This window comes from Chiloscyllium punctatum, chromosome 32 (assembly GCF_047496795.1).
Source record: "Chiloscyllium punctatum isolate Juve2018m chromosome 32, sChiPun1.3, whole genome shotgun sequence".
In the NCBI taxonomy this organism is placed as follows: domain Eukaryota; kingdom Metazoa; phylum Chordata; class Chondrichthyes; order Orectolobiformes; family Hemiscylliidae; genus Chiloscyllium; species Chiloscyllium punctatum.
Window position 1 is genome coordinate 27,909,051 of NC_092770.1, and position 16,092 is coordinate 27,925,142.

Below are 16,092 nucleotides of genomic sequence, written 5' to 3' on the forward strand. Positions count from 1 at the left end.
CTTTTTTTAGTTATTTAAACCCTATTCAATTCTCTAGCCTCAGAGAAGCCTTCCCAAATTAATCATGTTACTGCCGTTATGGATGTTTCATTGGCTTCAATGTATTAGCACATTTAAATCTATAACCCTGTCTCCATTTTCTCCCTACTGTGTTTTTGGTTCTGGCAAAAGAGAACATACTTTCAGGAAGCTTTTTCTTTACAACAGTCAACTTTCTCTGCACTTTCAATGTTTTTCACATATTGTCTCCACTCTGCTTCATTTGAGAATGACCTGGAGTTGCTGGTGTTGGACTGGGATGAACAAAGTCAGAAGTCACATAACACCAGTTTGTCATCCAACAGGTTTACTTGAAATCACAAACTTTCAAAGCACTGTCCCTTTGCTAAGTGACTTGTGGTTTCAAATAAACCTGTTGGACTATAAACTGGTGTTGTGTGACTTCTGACTTCATTTGAGAATGTGCTTGTAAAATATTGACCTTGTCTAGCTGTACTCTGGTGAGATCCCACTCGTATGTCATTGGGCTCCCATAGTCTATGTGTGAGATTCCCTGCTGGTAGGATGAATTTATAATTGGTTCTCATGAGTTTGGGATTTCCATACACCACAATCCCAGCCTTTATGATAGACTTTATTGGGGTTAAATGGGACAGCTCCCTAAAACAGGGAAGGGATTTGAGACGCACAGTTACACCAGTCAGTGTGACACAGGGAACATGCCATCTTTGCACTGCCTAGTTACTCTTAAGATTGTAACCCTTAGAAATCAATGCCAGAGTCAACCTGGATGTATCTACTAAACTCACACAGGTTTTCAGAATTAGTGAATGCCTCTTTGACTATTCCAGGCATTGTGTTATTGACTTTAGACAATACCTGACTCACCAGACCCCCCATGTTCCAACAATGACAATCAGGCAGAAATCTGACAAGGGAAGTGATGGCCTTATAGTGTTAATACAAACACTTCATCTAGTAAAATGTTCCATGGACCTGGGTTCGAAACCTGCCACGGCAGATGGTGGAATTTGAATTCAATAAAAGTTAAGAGTCTATTGATGATCATGAGATGATGGTTGAGGAAAAACCAATCTGGTCCTTTCAGAAAGGAAATTGCTTAGCTGCTCTGGCCTACATGTGACTCCAGACCCACAATAATGTGGCTGATTTTTAACTGTCCTCTGGGTAATTAGGAGTAGGCAATAAATGCTAAGTGATGCTCCTGTGAATGAATAAACTAAAAGACATAGCTTTCATAGCTGCATATGACCTTCACACATTCATTGCTAAAAGCCTCACACTCATTTAAACACTGGTGTTGGTTCAACCATGACAACCCAATCACCCAAACAGATTACATGAACACATTAACACAACTTCTCTCTCTTGCAGTTAAATGTGACAGACAACGAGACCCCATAGATGCAAAGTAGTGGGGGTTGAGTCTGCTTGTATGTCTTTCACCCAGTGAGGAAACAATGCTTGCGAAAATTCAAACAGCCTTGACGGAGTCTGTGGCAGTGATGTGGCTGTAACCCTTGAGGATAAGACCTTGTTCATGACCAATCCTTCTCCGTACATTGCATTTTCCTTTTCACCTCACATTGACTTCTAACATAAAGCTGCAGGTGGATCAAACGTCTTGTCTTTTTCCACATGACCCTCTCCTGCGCTACGACCACAGCCTTGCTGGGGTACCTTTTCCTCTTCAGTGAATCACCCTGCCTGATTCTCTTTGGTAAGAGAGAATTAATATAGCTCTCCCTCCTTGATTAGACCTGTCCTGTGGAGCATTGGATGGGAAAAAATGAGATGTTGCCTCTATTGTCATTAACTACAATAAAGCAAAGATTGGGAAAACTTCCCAGCTTCAGCACTGAAGATCTGGCCTCCAGAACAAACCTCACCCTTCACCATGTTGTTCCAGGAGAGCTACAACACAGACATAGAACATTACAGTGCAGTACAGGTCCTTCGGCCCTCAATGTTGCGCCGCTCTATGAAGCCAATCTGAAGCCCATCTAACTTACACTATTCCATTCTTGTCCATATGCCTATCCAGTGACCATATAAATGCCCGTAAAGTTAGCAAGTCTACAAATGTTGCAGAAACTACCTCTGACATCTGTCCTATATTGATCACCCCTCAATTTGAAGCTATGTCCCCTCATGCTAGCCATCACCATCCAAGGAAAAAGGCTCTCACTGTCCACCCTATCTAACCCTCTGATTATCTTATATGTCTCTATTAAGTCGCCTCTCAACCTTCTCTTTAATGAAAACTGCTTCAAGTCACTCAGCCTTTCTTCAGAAGACCTTGCCCCCATACCAGGCAGCATCCTAGTAAATCTCCTCTGAACCCTTTCCAAAGCTTCCACATCCTTCCTATAATGCCGTGACCAAAACTGTACACAATACTCCAAATGCGGCCACGCCAGAGTTTTGTACAGCTGCAGCATGACCTCATGGTTCTGAAACTGAATCCCTCTTCTCATAAAAGCTAACACACTGTATGCCTTCTTAACAGCCCTACCAACCTGGGTGGCAACTTTGTGGAATCTAAGTACATGGACACTGAGACCTCTCTGCTCATCTACACAACCAAGAATCTTACCATTAGCTCAGTACTCTTTATTCCTGTTGCTCCTTCCAAAGTGAATCACCTCACGTGTTTCTCTAATAAGCTCCATTTGCCATCTCTTGGTCCAACTCTTCAGCTTATCTATGTCCTTCTATAACCTGCAACAACCTTCAGCACTGTCCACAACTCTACTGACCTTAGTGTCACCCGCAAATTTAGTAACCCATCCTTCTACACCCTCATCTAGGTCATTTATAAAAATAACTAACAGCAGTGGCCCTAAAACAGATCCTTATGGTACACGCCCACTCGTGACTGAACTCCAGGATGAACATTTCCCATCAACCACCACTCTCTGTCTTCTTTCAGCTCGCCAACTTCTGATCCAAACTGCTAAATCACCCTCAATCCCATGCCATATTTTGTGCAATAGCCAACCGGGAGGAACCCTTTCAAACGCCTTACCAAAATCCATATACACCACATCAACTGCTTTACCCTTATCCATCTGTTTGGTCACCTTTTCAAAGAACTCAATAAGGTTTGTGAGGCACAACTTACCCTTCACAAAACCATGTTGATTATCCCTAATCAACTTATTCCTTTCCAGATGATTAAATCCTATCTCTTATAACCCTTTCCAACACTTTACCCACAACCGAAGTAAGGCTCACTGGTCTATAATTGCCAGGGCTGTCTCTACTCCCCTTCTTGAATGACAGAACAACATTTGCTGTCCTCCAGTCTTCTGGCATTATTCCTGTAGACAAGGACGACATAAAGATCAAAGCCAAAGGCTCAGCCATCTCTGTGCTGGCTTCCCAGAGATAAATCCCATTCCACCCAGGGGACTTATCTTTTCCAGAATTGCTAACACCTCCTACTTGTGAACCTCAATCCCATCTAGTCTAGTGGCCTGTATCTCAGTATTCTCCTTGAAAATATTGTCTTTTTCTCGTGTGAACACTGACGGAAAGTATTCATTTAGTGCTTCCCCTATCTCCTCTGACTCCACGCACAACTTCCCACTACTATCATTGATTGGCCCTAATCTTACTCTAGTCATTCTTTTATTCCTGAGATACCAATAGAAAGCCTTAGGGTTTTCCTTGATCCTATCCACCAATGACTTCTCATGTCCCCTCCTGGCTCTTAGCTCTCTCTTTAGGTCTTTCCTGGCTACCTTGTAACTCTCAATCACCCTAACTGAGTCTTCATGTCTCATCCTAACATAAGCCTTCTTCTTCCTTTGACAATAGATTCAACTTCCTTAGTAAACCATGGCTCCTGTGCTCGAAAACCTCCTCCCTGCCTGACAGGTACATACTTATCAAGGACATGCAGTAGCTGGTCCTTGAATAAGCTCCACATATCAATTGTGTCCATCTCCTGCAGTTTCCTTCCCCATCTTGGCATCCTAAATCTTGTCTAATCACTTCATAATTGCCTTTCCCCCAGCTGTATTCCTTGCCCTCCGGTTTATACCTATCCCTTTCCATCGCTAAAGTAAACATAGCTGAATTATGGTTGCTGTCACCAAAGTGCTCACCTACCTCCAAACCTAACACCTGTTCGGGTTCATTCCCCAGTACCAAATCCAATGTGGCCTCACCTCTTGTTGGCCTATCTACATGCTGTGTCAAAAAAATCTCCTGCACACATTGGACAAAAACTGACCCATCTAAAGTACTTGAACTATAGTATTCTCAGTCAATATCTGGGAAGTTTAATTCCCCTATAACAACTACCCTGTCATTCTCGCTCTTATGGAGGTTCATCTTTACTATCCTTTCCTCTACATCTCTAGAACTATTCAGAAACCAGGAGAAGACTCCCAACAGGGTGACCTCTCCTTTCCTGTTTTAACCTCATCCCATACTACCTCAGCAGACGAGTCCTCAAATGTCCTTTCTGCCACCGTAATACTGTCCTTGACTAACATTGCCACACACGCCCACCCCCTCTTTTACCTTCTTCTCTGAACTGTTCTTACTGAAACATCTAAATCCCGGAACTTGCAATAACCATGTCTCTGAAATGGTCACAACATCAAAGTCCCAGGTACCAACCCATGCTGCAAGTTTTTCTTACATTAGATTACCTACAGTAGGAAACAGGCCCTTCAGCCCAACAAGTCCACACCGATCTTCTGAAGAGTATTCCACCCAGACCCATACCCCATATTTACCTCTGACTAACGCACCTAACACTATGGGCAATTTAGCATGGCCAATTCACTTGGCCTACACATCTTTGGATTGTGGGAGGAAACCAGAGCACCCGGAGGAATCCCACACAGGCACAGGAAGAATGTGCAAACTCCACACAGACAGTCACCCAAGATAGGAATTGAACCAGGGTAGCTGGTGCTGTGAGGCAGCAGTGCTATCCACTGAGCCACCATGCCACCCCCTCCCCCTCCCCCTTATTCTCCTAACTTAGTTTACCCACCTTATTCCAGATGATCCTGACATTGAAGTAGGCACACTTCAAACTGATTTCTTGCTTGCTGGTGCCTTCTTACGACCCTGAAACATTATTTCAGACCTCACTACTCTCAACCTCCTGTATAATTAAACGACAATTTAGGTTCCCATCTACCTGCTGAATTAGTTTAAACCCACCTGAAGAGCATGAGCAAATTTCCCCCATGATATTGGTACCCCTCTGGTTCAGGTGAAGACCACCCCGTTTGAGAGGTCCCACCTACCCCAGAAAGAGTCCCAATTATCCAGGAATCCAAAACCCTTCCTCCCTGCACCATCTCTGTGGCCACGTGTTCAACTCCTCTCTCTCCCTACCTCTTATCTCACTAGCACGTGGCACCAGCAACAAACCAGAGATAACAACTCTGCTTGTTCTAGCTCTAAGCTTCCACCCTAGCTCCCTGAATTTCTGCCTTAAATCCCCATCTCTCTTCCTACCCATGTTGTTGGTGCCCATGTGGACCACGACGTGGGGCTGCTCCCATTCCCACTCAAGGATCCCAAAAACACGATCAGAGACATCACGAACCCTGGCACCTGGGAGGCAACACACCAACCGTGAGTCTCTCTTGTTCCCACAGAGCCTCCTATCTGTCCCCCTAACTATGGAGTCCCCAATGACTAATGCTCTGCTCCTCTTCCCCTTTCCCTCTGGGCAACAGGGACAGACTCTGTGCCAGAGACCCCATTGCATATCCCTGGTAAGTCATCCCCCCCAGTATTCAAAATGGTATACTTGTTGTTGAGGGGAACAGCCACAGGGGATCCCTGCACTGACTGCCTGTTCCCTTTCTGTCCCCTGATGGTAACCTATCTACCTTCTTCTTGTACCTGAAGTGTGACTACCTCCCAGTAACTCCTCTCAATAACCCCCTCCATCTCCCGAATGATCCAAAGTTCATCCAGCTCCAGTTCCAGCTCCAGTTCCCTAACACAATTTTCAAGGAGCTGGAGTTGGGTGCACTTCCCACAGTCAGCAGGGACGCTGGTGGTGACCCTTACCTCCCACACACTGCAGGAGGAACATTCAGCAGCCCTAACCTCCATTCCCACTGTTCTGCTAATCTGAAACAGAACTGGATTGGCTGTACGATTATCGTAGCTACAAGAGCAGATCAGAGGCTAGGATTTCTGCAGTCAGTAAAATCACCATCGCTATAGAGAGCCAGGGGCTGCTTTCTCTTGGCAGTTTAACCTGGGGATCAGCACACTGTTGAGGGATCAGGTTGAGAAGAAGGGATCTGCATGGTCACTGCATAGTTGGCATCACCAAGCAGCTGTCTAGCCAACTGAGCTAACCAACTGTTGCAATGAACCACCACCATCAGCAAGGCACCAGTCAGGAATGTGATCAAATACCTTCCAGTGACTTAAAAGAGGAGGGACTCTACAACATTGTGGGTCAAACTATTTCCTTTGGGCTGCAGTGGTTCAAGAGGGAAGCTCATTGACATGGTCTGATTGGCAATTAAGGACGGTCAATAAGTATTGTCCTTACCATTGATACTTGTATCGAGTCAGCAAACAAAAAACAATGAATCACTTCTTCTGACCCTCACAATCAAATCAGCAGTACAATTTTGGAACTTGAGTCCTTCAGCTCAAGTTACAGACATCTAACTTTAAACAGAATTCAGATTTTTTTAAAACAAAAGCATCATCTACAGGATATAAGCATTGCTGAGTAGGCCAGCATTTATTGCCCATCCCTAATAGCAGTTAAGAGCTGACCACATCGTCTGCCACAGCAGGATTTGAGCCCAGGCCCTCGGATCTGATTTATAGGCCATCGCCTCCCCTGTTGTGAGTATAAGTCGCATTCTGTGGAATAAATTGCATGTGTTTAAATCCAGAAATAACTGGAAGCCAAGGCTGTTCAGTTCTATACTGTGACTGTGATGGTATTGATAATGTTCTGTCATGAAATGCATTGTGTGCACTTCACAAAAACATTGGGAAATTAGTCTTTAATATTATTTGTAATTGTAGCTTTTTTCCAGATGACCGCTGCTGATCCGTTATGGTATCTGCCACCCCCTTCCGTGGGTGGTACTGGGTAAGGTTTATTTGAGCTAGTCAGCTGGCACCAAATCTCCTTTTGTCTGCTTTATCTTACACCAACTGAATGAGTAGTATTAGAGGATACAGTAGTAGTATCCATCTATACTGCTATGATGAGTATCCCCCTGAGTAACGATAACAAGAGGCACTGTTCTTTGTTAGTAAGTACTATTATTGATTAGGACTTCAGGGAGCTAATACAGGTACTTGTCCCATCCAAGAATGAACATAGCTAATTAACTTGATATTAAATCTTAAGGGTCATTGGCTTGTACAACATCTCCTAGGAGAAAGTGAGGACTGCAGATGCTGGAGATTGGAGCTGAAAATGTGTTGCTGGAAAAGCGCAGCAGGTCAGGCAGCATCCAAGGAACAGGAGAATCGACGTTTTGGGCATGAGCCTGAAGAAGGGTTCGTGCCTGAAACGTCAATTCTCCTGCTCCTTGGATGCTGCCTGACCTGCTGCGCTTTTCCAGCAACACATTTTCAGCTTGTACAACATCTCCCCCATTGTGAATTCATTGTACCAACATGTATAAAGCAATTTTACCTTTGCCAATATCCCAGCTCCCTTCAAACCTCTAACTTCACAAATATAGATCATCTGGATGCTTCACACATTTCTCAAAACACATTTGATTTCGACTTTGGAGAATTGTAGTTTCTTGCCTGAGGAGCATTGGCCCTGATTCTGATCTCTGCTGAAGGATCTTTTATCTCCTGGATATTCTTCACAGAAGACACATTTCTTTGTCGGTGTTATTGTTAGTCCATGAGCTTACCTGGAAGACACTTGAACAGCTGGATTTCTTTCTTGGAAGAAAGCTGCTCTGTGAAAATAAATGCTTTCTTCCTTGTAATATTCCATATTTCTGGTTCAGGAAATAGCTTTCTAAATGGAAGAGGGAATCTCTCTTTTTTTCCTGCTGCCATGTCCTGGATGCTGGCACAGGAGAGTTTCTCCTCTTGATCATGTCCCAGATTTGTGGCCATGCACCTGGCTCCCATGGAATCATAAGCAGCTTAGCTTGATTGAGATGTTAAGTCATCATTTTGGTTGTTTCACTATTGAAATAGACTTTTCTTCTGACTGTCAGAGGATTGAATGCATCCAATAGTTTCGGTGAACTCTATGACTTCCTCCATGCTGACAATGATAAGCAGCTGTTTTTTTTGCCTACATTAAGTGATTTCACTGGATTGTTTGTTTCTTTCTGTTCAGTTTGTGCCATGGGTTGGGAAGCCCAGTGAAGTCTTCTACTGGTTGCCTCTTCACTGGTTGGTCAAGGACAGTTTGCTCTGGGGCCAGTGTTTGGATGGCTGATTGCTTCTGTTGTTCTCTGGGAGTTTGTCACTCTTCTCAAACTCTCCAGATGATGTAAAGGTTTAGTCATGCATGGAGACTCAAAATGAAGTTAGTTAATTCGGAATAGTGTACAGATTTGCCACTCTTTTGAGTGAGTTGGGGTTTAGTGTAACTTGTTGTATTTCTGTGATTCTAATAGTTATTCCATCTGCACTATATAATCACACCACTGTGAACTGTAACTTCTGCTTCTTTAGACTTGGTAACTAGTCTGATACGACAGTAACATTTGTTCCTTCACTATTCTCAGGATCATTAGAACGTAAGAACTAGGAGCAGGAGTAGACCATCTGGCCCATCGAGCCTGCTCTACCATTCAATAAAATCATGGCTGATCTTTTTGTGGACTCAACTCCACTTACCTACCTGCTCACCATAACCCTTAATTTCTTTACTGTTCAAAAATCTATCTATTTTTGCCTTAAAAACATTCAACGAGGCAGCTTCAACTGCTTCACTGAGCAGGGAATTCCCCAGGTTCACAACCCTCTGGGTGAAGAAGTTTCTCCTCAACTCAGTCCGAAATCTGTTCCTTCTTATTTTGAGGCTCTGCCCCCTAGTTCTAGTTTGACCCTCTAGTGGAAGCAACTTCCCTGCTTCTATCTTATCTATTCACTTCATAATTTTGTATTGTTCTCTAAGATTGCCCCCTCATTTTTCTATTTTTCCAATGAATACAGTCTCAGTCTACTCAATCTCTCCTCATAAGCCAATCCATTCAACCCCGGGATCAATATCCTCTGCATCCCCTTCAATGCCTAATGAACTGAATGTGCATTGATGTTGACAAGTTCTGTCTCCTCTGAATTATCTGGATTAGTTAATTCTTTTAGGAATATCTTATGTATTTTCTCCAATGAAAGCATGATGTCACATGCAGATTTCCTTTCTACTAGTGGTCATGTTCTACTATGTGTAGAATTATTTACATGGGTCATCAGCAGTATTTCCATTGCTCTAAAACTGTCCTTTCCTTCCACACATCTTCTGGACGTGACGTCCAATTTTGCAAATGAACCATTCTTAAGTGATGGCTAGTCATTGTCTGTCCCTGTGAGGCTTTGTTGTTCACATAACTAAAAATGTTTTTTTACTCCATCAAATGTTTCACTCTTTCTCTGTGTAGGCTAATCATGTGCCTCTCAAGTTTCTAAACCTTATAAAATTAATAGACTCTTTGCTTCTCAGGATATGAATCTTACTGGCTTTTGCTTCCAGCGTAATTTAAATTGATTTCCCAGAAGCTGAGTCTTCCTTTGACTATAAGAAATCTGTTATGAAGACGTGGGGGTAAGTTAAGAGATTTAAAAGCAGCAGATATACCGGACACAGCACCAAGTGTACTCAAAAAGGTAACAATGTAACACTGGGTCGAACAACTCGATTAGTTCATTGCTTGGAGACAAAAGCAAATTCAAATTTGCCCAATCAGTTTAAATTATACCCAAAACATATCAAACTCCAATCAAGTTTAAATGGAGTATATTGACAGTCTTGAGAGCAAATGACGCAATCCGATGTTCTGGAGTATAAGACCATGGAAAATTGAACCGTTGAGAGGAGAACTGCCAAGGTCTCAGAGGTAAACAGACTGCCTGAAAAATAGCTCTCTTAAAAAGGTACCCTTTCAATCAAAAACCTGTAAAGTAGAAATTCCTAACCAGAAGAAAAGAAGACAAAGGAAGATCTGAAGAACCGAAAGCTGTCTGGTTTTGAGATAAGAAGTGTTGTTTTATAAATCTTAATTGGGAGTTTTATCAGGCTAGTATTACAGAAGGGAAGGAAAAAGATAGGTTAGAGAAAGAAATTGTAAATAGCGGTTAGTTAATTATTCTCTGTTACACTTTCAGAAATAAAGTTGTTAATTGTTACTTTAAATAGTTCTTGGCCACTCGATTTTACAGATTACTGCAAGGGATAAATCTTTTCTGTGTTGTTGGTTTTAAATTAAGCAGGAGTGTTTATCCCGTGTCATAACAAATCTGACAGTTTCATCAAGAATTTCAGTCTGTTATGATGTCTGATTTCCAAGTTCCATGTTCACAGTTTTCCACTTATTTCCATGATCATTAAGGAAATTGTTTATGGATTTTCCAGAAGCTGAACTCTTCTGTTAGTTGTTTTTAAACTGAAACAATTGTTCTAAGCTTTTAGGACATCTTCAAAATTATCTTAACATTCTTTGATGCTTTGTCTGTTTCTCGCATCATCTGCAATTGTGGACCCACTGAACATATTATTGTGTTAACTTGTTCAGTTTCAATCTTCAGTTTGAGGCAATGTTGTATCTTAAGAACTGCTGCCTAGATGAAGTCCATATTAATGTTACAAAGAACAAAGAAAATTACAGCACAGGAACAGGCCCTTCGGCCCTCCAAGCCTGCACTGATCCAGATCCTCTATCTAAACCTGTTGCCTATTTGCTAAGGGTCTGTATCCCTCTGCTCCCTGCCCATTCATGTATCTTCTAGATACATCTTAAATGACATTATCTCACCCACCTCGACTGGCAATGCATTCCAGGCACCTACTACCCTCTATGTAAAGAACTTTCCACACATATCTCCCTTCAACTTTTCCCTTCTCACTTTGAACTTGTGACCCCTAGTAATTGAGTTCCACACTCTGGGAAAAAGCTTCTTGCTATCCACCCTGTCTATACTTCTCATGATTTTGTAGACTTCAACCAGGTCCCACCTCAACCTTTGTCTTTCTAATGAAAATAATCCTAATCTATACAACCTTTCTTCATACGTAGCACCCTCCAGACCAGGCAACATCCTAGTCAACCTCCTCTGTACTCTCTCCAAAGCATCCACATCCTTTTGGTAACCTAGCGACCAGAACTGTACACAATGTGGTTAGATCCGTCTCTGACCTTGAAGTTCCTAAGAAATATTATCCCTTTTTCCTATTTCTTCTCAATACAATGAGTAATCTTATTCCAGTGGAAAAAATAAATCTGTGTTACTCCAATATTGTTATAATCTTATATTCTTGTTCTTTAGTGTTATATTCATTGATATTATATTCTTTAATCTTATGACATGATCTGCAATTGTGGACCCACTGTATTAACTTGTTCAGTTTCAATTTTCAATTTGATGCAATTCTGTATCTTAAGAACTGCTGCCTATATGGAATCCATATTGGTGTTACAAAGAACAAGATGTTCTTTAATCTTATATTCATCAATGCTATTTTAAGTTGAATGACGAATATTTACCACGGTCGTATTGCAGAATTCCTTTTACTTTCCAGTCTGTTCAAATCTGAATTTCTCTAATACTGCATTATTCAATAAATCGTTAAAATGGATTGTTGTTTGTTTTGTGGTAATTTACTGCTTTCTGGGCATTTCCTACCTTTTGAGCAATCTGACATCTTTGAGAGTTTTCCGCTGTCTGCAGCCAAGGTGGAGCTTTTCTCCTTCATCCTGGGTAAAGTGAACATTGTCTATGCTTCACAGTCTAAAACACTGAGCACTTTTTTTATTCACAGACTTCTTACTCTTGAGATTCTTGATGCAACTGCAACACACCAACTTTTGTAAGCAAGCAACCAAACTTATTAAACACAGTACAGTCCAGGCTTGCTGGAGGAACCTTTATCACACACCTTGCAGAGCTTACAGAGTCATGGCAAAAAAGTCTCTCTGAACAAAGGAAACAGTTAAAATTTATTAAAGCTTGTACAAGCTAGGTGACATCCCCTTTATATAGGTCAGTTGGTCATGCTTACAGATACTCTGGCCACTCCCCCACAGTCACATGCCCCTCAAAACAACCCCCAGTTACTCACAGTCACATGTTACCCCAGGTACAATGGCAGGATGAGATCATCCTCAGAGGTAATGCTAATGCCCTAATCCTGGGGAATCATTATGCAGATGTTTTCCTCATTTAGTGTTTTCCCAAGACAATACAGGTGCAACATACCTCTGGCCAGAAAGCATTTCTGAATGGAAGAGATTGAATTGATATTTTAACTTGACAATGGCAGGGGAGTAATGTCTAAATGAAGTGTAAATTACAATGGATAGTCATTCGCATTCTTTCATGGCTTTTGTCCCCATCCAAAGACTGGTGCAGTTTAACCCCTTAATAATTTACATTAATGTCCAGAGAGATAGTCCCATTTAACCTTCTAACATTACATTTGAAATAAAGTCCTCTGGCTGTGGCCTTCCCACTAAAATCACAGCTTCATTACTACATCCTGGACATTTTTAATTTTTCCAGATCGTAAATCTTATTCTAGACTGATTCAGTAGCGTTTTTAAAAATGAGCTTAATTTCAGCTTGAAATAAGTTCATCAACCTTCTCAATTCTATAGCTCTGGTGTAAATTCCTTTTCTGACCCTTTCACTGTATTTTGCAGCTATCCTTCCTGAAGTCTGTTCTCAAGGGTGATGATGTCTGTTGTGAGAGGTGAAAATATCTTTTACACTCCCTTGCCTTCCGTTTTTGGTATTTATATAATTTTTCATACAGCTATTCTGAAAGAATGGTCTTTGACTTGAGCTCCTGGTGCCTTCAGTTGGTTTTTGCAGAGACTCTTTATGAAGACCATTAACTGGATTTCTTCCTTTATTCCAACCCCCTCTCTTGCTCCATGTCTTTTACCAGCTTCTGTATGACGTTTTGCCTTTGGTATGCTGAGATTGCCTTTTCCTTTTCCACGGCTGCCGCTATCTTTCTCTCTGTTGGTAATTGCATTAGAACAGCTGACTGGCCATCTCTTTCTTCTTAAAACAGCAGTGCTCTTCAATATTTTTACCTTTTTCTTTATCATCTGGATTAATTCTCATGATGGGTTCAGATCCCCGTCATTGCTACCATGAGCTATTTTCTGAGACAAACTGTCCTGGTACCCTGTTATATTTGCCACTTCCACCAGTTTGTGTTACTAGGTAAGAGTTGTTGAGGTAGTTCACTGCTTCTGATCCTCCTTTATCTTTAATGTATCTTGAGCCTGTCTGATGAGCAGTGGGAGAGGATGCACCACTTAACGGTATCCACAGAAGGGCAATATTCTTAGCTGCAGCTTGTCAGTCCAAGTCTGATATTGTAGCGGGTCCAGCTGTATTTAGATATTGGCTGCCTCTGAATCTGAGTCACAAATGATTATAAAAATGGGGAAACTGTGTTAAAGTCGAACAGAAATTTGCTTCAGCTACTGTTGGGCTAGTGTGTGCAGTTCAGGGCTCCACGCTATCGGAGGGATGTGATTGTGTTGGAGGGGCTGCTGTAGAGATTCACTAAGACATTGTCCGGGATGGAGCGTTTTACGTATGAAGAGAGGCTGCAGAAACTCAGCTTGCTTTCTTTAGAGCAGAGAGATTAGAGAGGGGATCTGATAGAGAGGTACAAGATTGCGAGGGGCTTGGACAGGGTACAGAGAAAGCAGTTGTTCCTTTTAGTTGAAAACAAGGGGATATCATTTTAAAATGAAAGGCAGGAGGTTTAGAGAGAAAACATTTTTTTACCCAGAGGATGGTGGGGGTCTGGAATACACTGCCTGGGTGGATATTTGAGGCGGGTAACTTCATTAGCTTTAAAAAGAACTTGGCTGAGCACTTAAAGTGTCAACATTCAAAGCGATAAACTTAGTGAAGGAAAATGGGACTAGTGGAGATTTAGTGCATCTTTGATGGTCCAAAACCGATGGGCCGAAAGGCATCTTAATGATTCTGTGAATGGTGCTGAACATTGTGCCATCATTGATGAGCATCCACATTTCTGACAATTCATGGAGTTCGATGAAGCAGCCGAAGATCTGAAGAGGATTGCACCTTGGTGTGATATTATGTTATCAGATCATCTACTGTGCATGTTCACTCGCAATGACAGTGATCCTGCTTTAAATAAATAGTAGTGCTGTTTGGAATACAGTCTGGTCCTGTTTTTCCACCACATATTAAAAAAAACTCTTTCACCTGAAAAAAGGCTAGAAAAGTAATAAAACGCACAGCAAATAAATAATTGCCAAATATCCACTTTAAATAAACTGAGAGACAGTGACCAGCAAATCCGAACTTGTTTTTACTTGATCTGGCACAGTTAGCACAGTGTTGTTAGGGTGATGGTATCACAATTAGACCACAGATTTTTTTTACAAGGTTGCTAAACCAAAGAGACCTGCTGTTTGTGATACGCCTTTAATGTGTTCTGTTTTCAGAAACTGTCAGCACCTGTAAAATGTGCAACCTTAGGACTTGTAAGCTGACAACTATATGTTAGAAATAATGCAAAATGCCTGATCCATTTTGCAGGTGTGCTTCAAACCAATCAAAATCGTCTCTGACACACTGTACGCTGTAACAGTATCGACTTCAATTTCCAATTGGGAGCACGATTGGTTGTTTTAAAATGATTCATAAGTGTTATGCTCCTCTTCAGATTTGAGTGGCCTTTGGAAATATAATTTGCAATGTGCGCACAGAAATGTTGCTGGTGTCTGCCTTGTTCCTTTAATAGCATTTTTATTTCTGTGTCAGGGGACTTGACCTTCTACCTTTGACCCTAGTCTGGCACTTGGCTACAGGACTGCAGGAAGACAGTAACCCTGGATATTTCGCACATTGAGTCTAATGTCCAACCGTCCTTGTCTGTCTTTATAGGAGAACAAAATGCCAGATCCCCAGAGGAAGAAGAGCATGGCATTTCCCTAGTGCCCTGCCTAACAACCTTTCCCTCAACCAACAACAACTTGCCATTTTGTGGTGCCTTTAACATCTCCAGAATGATTCACCTTCAAAAAGACATACCTGTTACCATGCTCGTGAAACAAAGTGGAAGCATTGTCTAGATTCGGGTGGTGCTGGAAAAGTACAGCAGTTCAGGCAGCATCCAGGGAGCAGGAAAATCAACGTTTCAGGCAAAAGCCCTTCATCAGGAGTAGAGGCAGGGTGCCTGCAGAGTGGAGAGATAAATGAGAGGGGTGTGGGGGTGGGGAGAAAGTAGCAGAGAGCACAATAGGTGAATGGGGTGGAGATGGAGGTGATAGGTCAGAGAAGAGGGTGGGGAAAGGTAGCAAAGAATACAATAGGTGAATGGGGGTGGGGATGGAGATGATAGGTCAGAGAGGAGGGTGGGGGAAGGTAGCAAAGAGTACAATAGGTGAATGGGGGTGGGGATGGAGGTGATAGGTCAGAGAGGAGGGTGGGGAAAGGTAGCAAAGAGTACAATAGGTGAATGGGGGTGGGGATGGAGGTGATAGGTCAGAGGGGAGGGTGGGGGAAGGTAGTAAAGAGTACAATAGGTGAATGGGGGTGGGGATGGAGGTGATAGGTCAGAGAGGAGGATGGGGAAGGTAGCAAAGAGTACAATAGGTGAATGGGGGTGGGGATGGAGGTGATAGGTCAGAGAGGAGAGTGGGGGAAGGTAGCAAAGAGTACAATAGGTAAATGGGGGTGGGGATGTAGGTGATAGGTCAGAGAGGAGGGTGGGGGAAGGTAGCAAAGAGTACAATAGGTGAATGGGGGTGGGGATGGAGGTGATAGGTCAGAGGGGAGAGTGGGGGAAGGTAGCAAAGAGTACAATGGGTGAATGGGGGTGGGGATGGAGGTGATAGGTCAGAGAGGAGGGTGGGG